The sequence below is a fragment of the Acomys minous genome (genome assembly GCF_964271855.1).
Source record: "Acomys minous genome assembly, chromosome: 4".
NCBI classification, from domain to species: Eukaryota; Metazoa; Chordata; class Mammalia; order Rodentia; family Muridae; genus Acomys; species Acomys minous.
This window is the reverse complement of record NC_140486.1, coordinates 123,758,773-123,771,865: the sequence shown is the minus strand read 5'-3', so window position 1 is coordinate 123,771,865 and position 13,093 is coordinate 123,758,773. Positions and strand designations below refer to the sequence as shown.

The window sequence follows — 13,093 nt, the reverse complement described above, 5'->3', positions numbered from 1 at the left end:
AACACTGGTGTAACTGTGGCTAACTAAATCATGATGTGGCAAGAGCTCAAAGCAGCAGTCTGAATTTTCCTTGGTCAGAAGTAGCTCCTTAGAGGAGCTTTCACGTGAATAACACTTCGAGATTCACCAGCCTCCTGTCAGCCTCTCTCTAGTTCAGGCATAAATATTCCTCCCAAGATAATTGCAGCAATCTCCTAAGCATTTGCTTTACCCGATGTTGGTCTTCCCTCTGGATCATTGCTCATTTTACGAAACAAAATGATCTTTGAAAATGTGGTTGCTGTACCTCTGACAAAATTCTCCACTGACAAAATTCTCCAAAAAACGAACAACGGTAAGCTAAATAAAAGGAAAGGTACTTTAAAACATTTTCGACCCCATTTCTTGACACTGTGCCTTATATTTTTTTGGCTCCATTCACACTCAGATTCCTGTGAGTACATAGCCTCTTTCTTCATGATGCATGCACACACTCCTGCTTTTCATCTTGGAGAGATCGATTACTCTATACAATGTATGTTTTCTCCTAAGATATTCTGCCTTCTTTGCTTGCTACCTCACTCCATACACTACACTTATACCTGTGTATGTGTTGTAACCATCCCTTGTGTTTACTATTTGTTTACTTTATTGCACGTAAAGGTTGTGTCCTTTTTGAGCTCCTTGCATATAGGGACACTGGCTGCTTTTTTTCAATGGACCCCGGCACCTAGGGCCGTCCTCACACAAAGCAAGTTGTCTATAAATATTAGCTAATTGAATTAGTAAATCAGATTCTATATTTTGAAAAGGATTATCTGAAGAAGCCTTGCTTTTCCGGGAAAATGGCAACTCCTGCTCTCGCGCCAGGGTCGCCGTGGGCCCCCCACCAGGGAAAACTGCCCGCTGTGCCAGCCGCAGCCCGTGTGCCATCTGCTCACTGCCCAGAGCCTTTGAACCCCCAGCTCCCGAGAACTTGGGGCAGCCGAGTTCGGCGGAGCTGTGGTAGATAGAGGTTAAGGCGCCAGCAGAGACTTTCGTGCAACGAAAAATTCGTTTGTAAATTGCCTGGCAAAGGTAAAAAAGATCTCAGACCCCATGCTAACCTGAAAGCTGCCATTGCAGAGCGTTAAGAGGTTGGAGGGAGACGTGAACTCTTGAACCCTGTTAGTGTAGACTGTAAGCTAAGGCAAAGAGCAGCCGCAAGAGCTGATACTGACGCGGACAAGGCCCAGAATTCTGACCTGATGCCTGGACCTTCGCCATTAGTTCCTGGATGTTCCTCTGCAGACATTAAATCCCCTAAAGCAAGCTCCGAAACCCCGGGCCCTGCGCATCTCACTCACAGAGGGAATGAGGAGACTTTGGACGCTGCTGTCCATTGAACACAGGCCCAGCGTCCAGCAGCAGAGCCAGGGCACGCTCGCCTGAAGTGAACCAACATCCTCCCCAGCGCCCTGTTTCAGGCCAAACGGAAGACATTTCCAGCAGCACTGACAGTCTGTTTATCACTAATTTGCAGAAGACCACAATCTCAGCCCAGCCTGAGAAGAGAGCACCAGCGTGGACAACATTCCAGGCCTCAGAGCGAGACTCCAGAGAAGCCGAGAACACGGAAGTGCTAGAAACGCGAGCCGGACACCAGTGCCCCCTCCTCATAAGTTTAAGACCAACGTGTTCCCCACACAAGAGTGACTCACCAAGTCTTTGCCAGAGGGGCGAGTCTCCCGCTTCCTCAGAAGGGCGAGTCTGATGCTTCCTCAGGAGAGCGGCAACGCAGACTCAGGGCTAGGCAGTACCTTTATGACGTCACGGCTGCCGGGCCGCCTACTTGTGCTCCACCACCTAGCTGCACAGCTGCTCTCTCAGTCCTCAGATGAATGCTGAAGATGAGCGCTGGGAGACCTCGAAAGCTGACTGCTGAGCCCTTACTGTCTCATATCAAACTTGGTAACAAGGATCAAGATCAGTGTCAGAGCTTGTTGAGAACAGCATTTTTTAAAGTTACACAAAAGTAGCTGTAGAGTAAGAGCCCAGTTTGTCCTTCAGAAGATGATCTTCACGTGCTTGACCAGGTAAATATTTGAACACTGTGTTTGACCGTATTGTATTACAGTTTTACAGTATGCCGTGCATTGTTCTGATAGTTTAGTGTGGCAGAGCCCACTTTTCTTTAAGATAACTGCTTTTTCCTTATTCTTACTCTCATCAAATAGCATTGCTTACATCCTCTCAGGTGAAATCCTTTGTTATCCCAGGCACCTACAGTGAATTAGGAAGACCTGGTTCCTTCTAGGGAGCAGACTAAAGAGTGGTATGCGTGATTGCATGGAGTTCCTGAGGTGCTGGGTGTGAAATACTGATTAAGACACTCAGAAATGTAACAAAGGTGTATATTTGCTGCTGCTGTTTTGGGGTGATGGCTGTCTTCCTGAGATGAGGATGAGGAGCTCTTTGACGAGGTGTTGGATGGGGGAGGGTCTGCACTGGTTTGATGAATGTTCTTGGCTTCCCGTGGCTTGAGCTCATTGCTGTGTTGGATGGTAGGTCCCTGTACTAGACTCTTGGGTTTGGTAAGGAAACTGGTGTTTTTCTAAGTGTTACAGTTGAATCGTCAGTATGTTGCCTTTTTCCTTTTTATTTTATTTATTTTTTTATTATTTTTTTTAACTTTTTAAATTTAAAATTTATTTTTTTCCTTTTTTAAAATTAATTTATTTTTGTTACATCTCAATGGTTATTCCATCCCTTGTATCCTCCCATTCTTCCCTCCCTCCCATTTTCCCCTTATTCCCCTCCCCTATGATTGTTCCTGGGGGGGATTACCTCCCCCTGTATATGCTCATAGGGTATCAAGTCTCTTCTTGGTAACCTGCTGTCCTTCCTCTGAGTGCCACCAGGCCTCCCCCTCCAAGGGACATGGTCAAAGGTGAGCCTCCACTTACCAGGAAACTGAGACAGAGGGGAGGACATTCTATTGGGACTCTAGATGAGAGAAGCATGGGAGAATGGCAAAGTAGAAGGATCCAGAGGGTCCTAGAAACCTACAAGTAGAACATTATGATAGGCAGATTTGGGCCCAGGGGTCCCGCTCAAACTAAGGCACCAGCCAAGGACACTACAGGCCGTAAAACTTTAAACCCCTACCCAGATCTAGCCAATGTTCAGAACATTCTCCACAGTAGAGTGGAGAGTGGGATATGACTTTCTCATATACTCTGGTGCCTTTTTCCTTTTTTAAACCCAAAGAGGTATTTATAGGCTACAGAAAGCTCAGTCCATGTATGTGCACATTTGTATTGTTTAAAACGATTATATGATCGTTTCCAGCAAAGATAACAATATGTTATCAAAATAGCCCTTTGTCTATTATGTGTAACTTGTAAAGGAGAAATAAAATACCAATCAGAGCAACAACAAAAAAGAACCCCCCCCAAAAAAAAATAGAAAGAAAGAAAGAAAAGGACTATCCTGTCTATATGACAATTACATTATCCCTTTAAGGACAGAAACATGTACAGTCTTTTCAAGGAAACACTCATTCTTAAAGTAAAAATTTCACACAGTTACCTTGAGGAATTACCTTGAGGGCTTGTTAGAACAGATTGTTGGACTAACGAATGTCTAATACGGTAGAAGTTTTAAATATGACAATTTCTTGCTAATGCCAATTGTTAATCCCAAAAGGAAACTCTGAAAACCACTGTCCCAGAATAGTCACTTCCATCTCGGTCTTGAAACACATGCAGTCTACATCCTGTTTTGTGGTTAAGAAAAGGGACTGTCAATCATTTCCAAAAACGTACTGACGATTCTAACACTGCTGTTCGACAGTCTGTTCCTCAACAGGTCTTGAATGCTAAGACTATGCAAATGCTCCAAGTGAAAGCAGTCTAGGAATCATGTCTTCCTAATGTTGCCTGTGATGTAGCTCTTCTTCTTTTTTTTTTTAAAATTAGGGCACTATTTATTTAAAAAAAAAAAACCTTCTAAAACCCAACAAAATAATTTATTTCTAGCAGAAGCACAGTTTAAAAGTTCTTTACATAATGAATATGGCTTTGATTTGGAGTTAAAAACCTATACGTTCCCAATTTAGCAGTTTCAAAATATACACATTAATATGTAATAATAATTATTCATTTAAATGAAAATGCAAATAGGCTAGATGGTCTAGACAACATTTCTCTGTAAGTTATTTTAGAGTTGAGAGTGGTGGTGTGGCCTCTATTCTACCACCTGGGAGGCTCAGATTGTATGATACTGAGTTCAAGGCTTGCGTAAAAACCTCCAAAGACAAAACTGAAACAAAAACTATTCACCATTAGAGTTAGTTCTTCAGTGGTGAAATAGACCATCTAGAACAGGACCAAAAACGAACCCAAAGAAAATAAAATGATGGAATGTTGATCTTCATTAATGTCAAACTCTCTATCATCCTCAGTAACAATAATTTTCAGCTTGTATTTACTTGGACAAGAGCCAAGCCTCTTCCAACTCAATCACTCGTTCAAGCCTCCAGGTTCTCTCACAGTCTAGGTTTGCTTCCGGTGGGAAGAGAGTGAGGCTGCCCTGCCTTCTGTGGCTGCGAGGCTTCTTTGTTCCGTGGCATCAATGGTTATCTGGAAGGTTCTTGAACTGCAGGTTTCTGGACAGGGTTGCAGACTTTCTGCTTACCTTATGCGGTGGGACCAGCTGACTTTCCGCATCACAGAACCCTACTCTCTGTGCTGCTGGGATGATTCTGATGGGATGGGTGTACACTAAAAGACCCTCACTACAGCTGCTGAGAGAAGTGCTCTGGAGATTTGAAACCTTGCGTGCATAGAAATAGAATCTCTTTCTCTTAGCATTCCAGAAACTGCCTAAACAGTTCCTCTTCTTAGTCTAGTACTCATTGAGTGTAGACTGGACTTCCTAGCTTGTGCTCTGTTCCTATCTGGACGGAGCCCTTCCTTGCATATGAGAGCAGGCTTTCTGCCATTTAAAACTCTCTTTGTAATTTGGCAAAATAACAATGTTATCTAATCTTTTCTTTTACTTTTATTTTGTTCTGATCTTTTAAAGTTCATCGTGAATAGAATTCTGAGATGTCTAGCATGCTTATAAGCATATAGGCCGTATTCTCAGTAAAGTATACATTAACAAGGCCTAATGAAATGTTTGGCAGGCCAGCTTTACTACTGTGGTATCCAGATCATCTCAGTCCATTCTTGGGCCCACTCCTCATTGGCAAACTGAAGTCTGAGAACACAGGCTTAAGTGAATTGAGAGACATGGAAATGAATCTAAGGACAAAGGTCAAATGGAAAAAGGCTTGTTCCAATTAAGCAGAGAAAAAGTTAAGAAAACAACAACAATGAAAATCATCAGACTGTAGTTAGTGTGGAAGGAGTTTTAAACTTTAAGCCCGTCTGTGCTCTTAGTCTGTGTGGTACTGAGCGATTCAGGTTCTACTTTAATTGCTTTAATTATTAGTGGCCTAGATCTCCACTGCTACTTTGCTAAGTGAATGTTACTTGTGGGTCTCATAAAATCCTCTCGTGATAATTCTTCCTCAACACAATGCAAGCCAACTGAGCAACTCATTTTTTGTCCATGTGTAACTGGGTGTGATTTCTCTTTCCAGGAGGTGGGAGAGATAGACAAAGGATAACTGTCTTTCATTACGATGAACTATCATAAAAAATAATGTGAAGCCAGAGTGATGCATAGATTTTATTTACTCTTTATACTGGTCTAGTTTGTGTTGGATCAGGTATAGTTATGATTAATATGATTTTTATAGTTTAATTTTCATTGGCCAAATATAGCTTTATTTTATTAAAGTGATATATTTATTAATTTTCATATACGTTCATAAAAAATAATTGAGATCTGCTAGATTTGGGGATTTTGTGGTTGCTTTAGCTTCCATTTTGCACTTTGCTTGGAATCCTTTTAGGCATCAGTATAATTGTAATTCCTTTACAATCTGTGATAGCTTCTTGCCTAATGATATAAAGTATATTTAGTTCCCCCTGAAAAGGCTGAGGCTCAAAAGCCTGACTAAGAAAGGTCTTCGGAGCTCCCCATTGTATTTCTATCCTCTTAGTAAATAAATGCCTTCCCCTTTATCTGTAGGGTAGAAGATGCCGTATGTATGTGCATTATAGTATTTGTTTCTTTCTATATTTGTTTCAAATATAAAGAAAAAGTTGAAACCAATAAAATTATTTCTGGCATCAGTCCAAATTGAGGTGATACACTAATGACATAGATACTTATGAAACTAATATGTATGCCTAGTTTACCATGCCTTGTGCTATTCAGGGTTATCATCATCATAATCATAGATTTTGTGGTGGATGACTTTGAATTAATTTCCACAAAGACATTAAGTAAAGGCATGTATTATTTTGCAATGGGAGAATGTTACCTTCTTTGGGGTTTCACGTTGGCCAAAGAGAAGGCACACTTGGCTTATAGGTAGTAGTCATCCAGGTATGCTAGTGTAAAGTTGTCTGAGCGTTTGAAGGGAGGCTGAGCAGCTTCACCCAATGCAGAGAGAGCTGTTAACTGCTTAGGCATTTTTTGACCTTTGACCTTTGAATGATACTGTCTCAAGGGTTGGCATGATGTTTTTGCATTCTCACTTTATCAGACTCCCTGAAAGTGGAGTTAAACCTAAGAGAGCTCCAGTTTTTTGCTGTAGTTGCTGTACCTTTGTTCCTAGTTTAGAGGTTACCGCCATACTTATGACAATAACACAGAAAGATATTGAAGTCTAATTGTTTCACTTTTTTTTAATCTCTGAACCAACAAACAATGTGAAAATCAATAACCACTGTCATGGAACACTAAGGCGTAATCACACTCTGGTTTTAAAGACCAAAGGGAAAGTTTCTTTCTCTTCTCTTCAGGGAATTTCCACAAGTACTTTACTAAGGGTCTGGTTGCTTAGAGCGCAAGGAAGTCAGTTCCAAATGAAATTATTGCTTTTCTTTCTTTAAGAAGACAAAATCTGCCTGCATCACTTTAGCTAGCAACCTGCCCCACAACAACCAGTCAGCTCTGAAACAAAACAAACAAACAAACAACTCACCTTATTCCCTTTTCAGCTAGAGATAAAGACATAAGTTGCAAAAATATAAAAATTTCAAAAAACTCATGTGGCCTGCACCAAAATAAAGCCAAGTCATCCCCACTTTGTCTGTACAAGCCCATCTGCTTGATGTCTTATTTCTACATTTTCCTGTTACTTACTGTGATGGCAAGTTTCTCACTGTGACAAACCTGTTGTTTAAGGAGTGAAAATTCAGGGAAGATTTTTCTTCTGTCTCCCAGGTCATAGCAGGTGCCAGGGCCAAGACTGTTCCTTCATACATGGTTCAGAGAAAAGGAATCAAAGACCTATTTTATTTTTGCCCATATTAATGTGTGAGGGTGAACACCGTGACTAGAATAAGTTGGATTTTCCTTACGTGAATACATGTGGGTGAGCAGTGCGGCTACAGGATGTTGGATCCTGGAGCTTGAATTACATGTGGTTTTTATTCACCTGATGTGGTTGCTGGGCACAAAACCTGGTGTTCTGGAAGGGCTCTTTACAGCTGAGCCATCTTTCCACCTGTCAGAGGAAAGCTTTCATAGCTACCAATTCAATGATAAACATTGATTTTGGTTTTATGTACCATTCTCTGATGGAATGTTGGTAATGACTCTCCCCTTTTATATGTGCATTGCCATACTAGAAACAAACAGCTTGAGTATACTCCTTATATCTATTTTTCTTATACCAACACTCTTATAAAGTAAGCTTGAGGAGGAGGCACTGTCCGGTGCCTCCAGGAGGGTGTGATCATTTATGCTCCTTGTTGTAGGCCTCTACCCACTCTCTTTAATGGAAACACCTGTATAAATACAGCAAAGTTAAATTATTTCCACTAGCGAGTGCATCTATTAGTTGATTTTACAGTTTTATTTAGAAAATGTTTAAAGGATTTGCAAATTTGAAATAATGCACCATTTAAGTTACGTTGTTCCAATAGAGTTTATTCTAATATTGTATCAATTCATGTCTCTGGAATATCCTAAGGTAGAAAAAAAGGGGAAAGGAGAGCCATTATATGAAACTAAGGAATTTGAACAGCAATTTAGGGAAAAAATAGCTTGGAAGCAGAAAGATTAACAAGGCAATAACGGTGGGTGGCCTTCAGGTCACAGGAAAAAGAAAACTTTTATAAGATGAATACATTAAAAATAATATTAAACTTTGCTTAGGTAAAGAAATACTATGTGTATTAGAGTGGGTGCACATGGCATATCTTTATTTTTCCAAATATGATTATTCCTCATAAGGTTCCTATAATTATTATTTTTTGTTTGTAGAAGACATAGAGCTGTGAGAATATAATTTCATAAATACCAATTAGTAAAGTTTGCAGCTCAAATTAAAGAACTCAGACAGATGTGTTCAGTCTATTTGAAGATTAGGTCTGCTTCCCTATCCCATTTGTGGGTTTTGTTTAGAAGTAGCTCAGTGTACAAGCCAGTCCTTTGGAATAGTATTAGTCTCCCTGAGACATTCATTGGCATATTTTCGTTTTTATGTACTCCACCGGCACGTGAAGTAATTGCTATCTCTACTTTAGGTCTTGTGCACAATGAATGTGGAGTAATTATGCACCAAACTGAAATCATTGTGCTCGACCTATTTATAGAGAACAGAAGTAAGCGATGACAACTCATCAAAGCCGAGTAGCTCGTGAGGAGTTTGATCTCATTCACTTATTTGCATTTAATTATTAAAGATTCCAAGACACATGTGGTCATCATATGCAGAAGCATCTAAATTCGAACTGACTGCTGCTTTTTAAACTTCAATCAGGACAAAGCGTATTCCTGGCATGTCTTCTACAGCTGTGAAGCAGAGGCGGCCGTTGCACACATCTATCTGCAATACTAAAGTCTAACTCATGGTCTAAGAATTTCCCAGCCAACAGCTTTTGGTCATGCAGCACAGCCTTTTCATCCCGTCCTTACCTTTACTTACTAGCTGTCGCTCTTCATATTTGTACACATTTTTTTGGTTTCAGATATTAGCTATGATTTACAGTGTTACATATTTATCAACTTCGTGATCCATGGCTTGTGACTCATTGTGTCCTCTGTGGCTTCCATCAGGTGGTTCTGTTTATATGAAGTTTTCACATAGTGAATGGATAAATAGGCATTAGCCACTGGAGCTATACATGGGAGACAGCACTGGGGAATAGCAAAGAAACTGAATTCTAGAAGTAGATCACCACCACTTTTGAATTCTATCTTCCCCACCTTCTGCCTGCACAGCCTTAATCACCAGATCCCATGTGAACTTCAAGGACTTGCTCTGAAGGGTCAGCATGATGCAATATGAGTCATTCCCGCCGCTCTGTGTCTACTTGTGTTCTTCCTTTTTTGTGTAATTTACCGCCGACTAGATAGATTTATGCTGATGGGTGTGTGAAAATCTGGAATTTTAACTTCCTTCCAGATTTCCGCCTAGAACTTTGGCATTAATGCCACATATCTTCCCACCATATTTTTGTTTGGCAAATAGTTCTTAGCTCCGAATGCTCTTCTGGTTCTCTTGCTCTCACTTCACATTTGATATGGAGTTTTGAAAATTGCTAAAAACTGTTTGTTGTTAAGATTTTCTGTTTCGTATCCCAATGAGAGAGAGAGAGAGAGAGAGAGAGAGAGAGAGAGAGAGAGAGAGAGAGAGAGAGAGAGAGAAGGAAAGTGTGTGGATTTGGGTGAGCGAGGAAATGAGGAGTTGGAGGGAGGGGAAACATAATAAGAATATATGTTACTAAAACTTTGTTTCAAGAAAAAAGAAATAGGAAGAATATTCCATTTTCATAAATGTTTTTAATTAAAGTCTCTCATAGTCTTATCTATGATACATGTTGACGAATACCAAAGGGAATGTTATAGTATCCTGTCTTACCCTTAGGGAATAGAGAATGTCTGAGCAGAAGAAAGAGGTTGCTCAGTGTTAAATAAAATATTTAAAGAAGGTCTTAAGTTCCATGCTCAGCATCCTCCAGCCACCCTCACTCACGGCTCAAGTGAAGTCCTGTCAGTCACTGTCTATGAAGTTTTTGAAGAAGCAGTGCACACCAGGCACACTAAGAACAATGACAAGTGAGGTGGCCTGGGCTGATTGTGGGAAGCTGGCCACCAGCCCGATGTTCTAAAGCTGAACTATCTACTCAGCATAGGTAGAGTGCTTGCCCGGGGCTCATGTATCAAACATCTTATGGCATACTCTTTGATTTCATTCTCACTCAGCTGTAGAGTAAATGTTGGTGAGAACTCCCCAGGGACCAAGTTTTCATGTAAAATGAGTAAGAGCATGATACTTTGGCTTCAGTGATCTTGGCTTTGTTTTCTTATTCCATTCCATGGAGGTTCACATGTTGTAGCCCATTGGTAAATGGACTGGAAGTCCTGCATATGAATAGCCAGAATAGTTTTCTGCCTTTCAGGAGACGAAATGGAGCAGGAAAATGGCAGATGAGGAGGAAGCCATTTCTGGTTTTAGAAACTGAAAGACATAATTTTCTTTTCAGTAGTGATTAAATGCACATCTTCTTGAAAACATTCAGGCTTTAGATATTTAAGTTGCTTAACCACACATGTTAAGTGAACAAATAATAAGTATGTAATTTAAGGAACTCATGAAGATTAAGCTCTCTCTTGTCATTTCTAATAATAACAAATATTTTTTTAACAGGTAAGTTAAGTAAAAGGGAATCTTTTATAGTTCTTAATTGTGGAAAAAAATCAATTAAAAGTATATTGACTTCAGATTCAACCACAGCATAAATTAAGTATCAGATGGGATGATGTTAAATATTTTAAGTTTATTTTACATACAAAATGACTTTTTGTCCTCACCACTTGTTCATAAAGTAGGCAACTTCTCTATTTTGGATGACTACACTAAGATTGAGAATAGTTAAGTAACTTACCCACAATCACACTTAGCAAGTGCAATTATCAGGTTGTGAAACCTCTTGGGGAAAGTTGCTTTTAAAGAGCTCTGAAGAGAAGACATGGGGTAGCAGAAGGAGCTCTAAAACAAGAGGACGTTTACAGTCGGGGTGGCTTGTCGAAAGCTGTCCAGTCAAATTACGAGCACCTGTCACTTTCTGATGGGGCAGGCTTTATTAAAAATGATGGACTTGGTGGAAATACCCTTGGTAAAGTTCAAGAAGATTATAGATTATATTAGAAAAGTGAGAAAGTCAAAATGATAAGGGGAGTTAAAGCAAGAAGAATATTGAAAAAGAATTCTCAACGACAGTTCTTATTTCTGCGTGCAGTATCCAGGCTGAGGAGTGCAGAGGGGTGTAGCACATGTCATTTTGACAGTCCCACCACTGGATTTAAGACCAGAAGAGTGGACATGGCTAACAGATGATAAAAACGATGAAGTAACTCAGTGACATTCTTGCAGCACCCATCATCAATCTGGATGCTTCCTCTTGGTCCATTTAAATTCATCTTGTGCACGATAGACTTAAACTAATTTTGCCTAGATTATTATGAGCAGATGTTCATGTCCTGTATTAACTATGATAAATTCACTTTGTCCCTCTTTCTCTTCCATCTTAAAGGACTCAAGGTAGTATTGACAGAAATCTAACAAGTTCGTAGCATATGAATGACCATGAGTTTGCAGTTGGTAATCCTTATGTTATACAGTACAAGCTGTCTTCAGTGCAAGCATTTCAACTTGAACTTTGCACACAGGAAGGAATATGTCCATCAGGCACGGCATATTTGGATCATAAGTACCTTAATATGTGTATAATGGCAGCTACCTTCTCTACTGAGTAACATATGGGTAGATAGTCCCTTAACCAATGGGTAATATGGCATAAACAAATTAAAAGTGGTGTCTATGACTTCACAGTCAAGTGGCCAGGATGTAATTAGTTTGAATTAATCAGGAATAGCTAAGACAGTGACTCAGGGCTCTGTGCTAAATGAACGAGATGTGAACTGTGAACGTTTGACAGTCAGTTTACACTGTGCATTTTTGTAAAATGCTCACACACAGAAGAAATGCCCAAAAACTATTTAAATTTCGAAATTAGCTTAGAAGTCTAGGTAAAAAGAAGAAAAATAAAGCAAATAGATTTTGTAGTAATGATGAGAGCTGAGCACTTACTCTATGGAAAGTAACTGTCCCTGTAGTAGATTTGTCTGTCACCATTAGTTCACAATCTTCCTTGCTACATTGAAGAGACTAATGATTTGGGTACCATGTGGAATAACTTAATGAAATACACATGTTCAATGGAAACAAATTCATTACAAATCTTAGTATTTTAGAATCTTATATAGAAACTTTCCACTATCAAATCTACTGAGAAAATACATGTAAAATTAAACAAAATAAAACACTAACTTTTACATTTCCATAGTAAAACATGATGATAAGAAGTTTTTAAATTTGTATAGTTCTTCATATTTTGATTGTATTTATGTACTGGCACATTTGATTTTTATTATACTAATCACAACACAGTGAGAGCAGAGAATTAAGGGTTAAATACCTTGCTTATGGTTATTCTGATTATAATTTAGGAAAATAAATTGAAAAAAAGGTTTCTGGTTTGGGCAGAATAATTCCTAAACTATTTTATATTGCTTCTTATTTCTGGAGTGAAATGTGTATTATGTTCACTTGATCTAATAAGAAAGAAAAGATTTACAAAAGAAATATCTAAAATTCGGAAAACAAATAGGGACATTCCTAAAATGTTGCTCAACCTCCAGTATTACTTTTGAACATACAAGCCTCATTCCAAAAAGAGTTTTCAATATAGAAATAAGTACATAATAACAGTAAAAGTAGAGGGCGTATATTTGAAAGATGCTAAGGAGGGGTCAATGGTAGGGTTTGGAGGAAGGAAAGGGTAGATAGAAAGGGTGTATTATATCACAATCATGAAAATAAAAATAAATTAAAAGTTATTGATGTAGATTTAAAACAGAATTTTTAAAAAGGATGCTACTTTATCGATTCTAAACTGCTGAGTGTTTATTTACTAGAGCAAACCAAATGTTTACATGTTTA

At 39.2% G+C, this 13,093-nt stretch overlaps 1 pseudogene across 1 annotated transcript in view; it reads left to right on the top strand.

Moving 5' to 3' along the window:
• Positions 1 to 258: 258 nt before the first annotated feature.
• Positions 259 to 13,093, top strand: part of LOC311596311 (DNA-directed RNA polymerase II subunit GRINL1A-like) — a 123,578-nt pseudogene continuing 110,743 nt past the window's right edge. The window contains exons 1-2 of the transcript XR_014783624.1: positions 259 to 334; positions 792 to 2,054. The product of XR_014783624.1 is annotated as a DNA-directed RNA polymerase II subunit GRINL1A-like (transcript). The remainder of the gene's footprint in view (positions 335 to 791; positions 2,055 to 13,093) is intronic.